The sequence below is a fragment of the Gavialis gangeticus genome, unplaced genomic scaffold (assembly GCF_001723915.1).
Source record: "Gavialis gangeticus isolate Ggan-Ray unplaced genomic scaffold, GavGan_comp1, whole genome shotgun sequence".
Taxonomy (NCBI): Eukaryota; Metazoa; Chordata; order Crocodylia; family Gavialidae; genus Gavialis; species Gavialis gangeticus.
The window spans coordinates 139,897,342-139,898,964 of NW_017729032.1; the positions used below are offsets into that span (position 1 = coordinate 139,897,342).

The 1,623-nt window shown below is 35.4% G+C and overlaps 1 long non-coding RNA gene across 1 annotated transcript in view; it reads left to right on the forward strand.

Moving 5' to 3' along the window:
* Window positions 1-1,242: 1,242 nt before the first annotated feature.
* The window catches only part of LOC109302660, an 8,663-nt gene continuing 8,282 nt past the window's right edge, over window positions 1,243-1,623 (forward strand). The window contains exon 1 of the long non-coding RNA XR_002098885.1: window positions 1,243-1,254. This is a non-coding gene — a long non-coding RNA (uncharacterized LOC109302660). The remainder of the gene's footprint in view (window positions 1,255-1,623) is intronic.

The following is a 1,623-nucleotide window of genomic DNA, read 5'->3' on the forward strand; positions in this document are numbered from 1 at the left end:
GAGTATAATTTTAACCAGCAAAGGTAATTGATGATTGAAATTCTGGTGGATTCTTAATCATGGGAAAATTTTCAATCAAGATTGGATTTTTTTAAAGATATGCTCTAGATCAAATCCCTCCAGTCCAGAATCAATTTATGGAAGTACTGTGGTCATGTTATGCAGGAGGCTGAAATAGGTGGTCACCATTATCTATTCTGATTTTATTTCTGTTCCCCAGGGAATTCATTTCAAGCATTCCTTAACTTCTATCATTTGCTTCAATACTAGTATTTAACACTGATGTCTAGCACTGACATCAGATTTATGTACTAGATCTTACCACATAGGTTTTCACATCCTAGCCCCAAATTAGTTTTAACATCATCGGTTCTTCTAATGTCATTTTGTAGTTAAGCTTTTTAAAATTGTGGAGCCCTGTGTAGTTGCCAGGTTGTGGGGACTTATCCTGTGGATTTAATCAAGAGGTTTCCTAGTGTCATTAGCTCAGTTGTGGTTTCCAGTTTGTGGTGCTCAGTTAGAGGAATTACATTTGACTGTTCTGCAGTAGCATGATGACGAATGACCTGCGATATATGAGGCTTGTATCGCGTTAGACAATGGTCTCATTATATGGTCCTTTTTCCATAGCCCTTTCTCTATATACCAGGACTTATCACAAATGCTTTCTTTTACCAAAACAATTGCCAAACACATCTCATGCTGTAGTACAGAATGATAGGATAGTATGAAAATAAATCAACTCTTCCTGCAGAACTAATCCAATATTTCATTTTAATCCTTATATGTTTCTCTGTTACTTGTCATTTATAATCTTACAGTTCTACATATTGGAAAGAAATATGAAGTAGATGATATTGATGGAAAAATTAAGTTAAGTTAAGCTCCCATTTTAATGTTCAGCCTTTAGCAGAACTGTTTAATCTATCAGTTATCTGTTAAATTACTTTACAATTGGAAGCAATTGCATTACCAATCTATAACACAGGAGTTTCTCAGTTGGTAATTATTGACCAAATTTGCATTCTTGTTCTTAGTGGGGGAAAACAAAAAAGAAAAGTATGCTGTTTAAGTATTTGCTTTTGCTAAAAAATGTACTAATTGAAGCTGAATGGGTATGGAAATTACTGCAACAAATAACAAATAGCAAAACCTCTTCAGCACCAGAAAGAATACAGGTTCCATATGTATTATCTAAAGATGGCTCCTTCGGAGATGTAAGATGCCATTTCATATACATTCCTATCCATTATTGTAGTAGCAAACTATTGAGAAGTGATAAAAAAAAAAGAAAGAGAAACACATATTGCTTGTCAGTTTGCTTTGACCCTTCCTAATGCCATTCCCATTTTAAATCGATATTAATATGAAATATGTTTGGCAAACATGGCAGAAGCACTAGAATACAGGCAGTCCTTGACTTACAACATTTCAAGTTACAATGTTTCGCACTTACAATGTTTATAAATTGACACTGTTTCAACTTTCTGACATCAGTTTCAACTTTACAACACTTGATCTGACACCTTGCCATGCCACGCCACGCCACGCCACGCCACTGAACAAGTTTGCTGTGCTGCCCACCTCCCTGGAGAATATCTGTCCAAACTTCCTTGGACACTT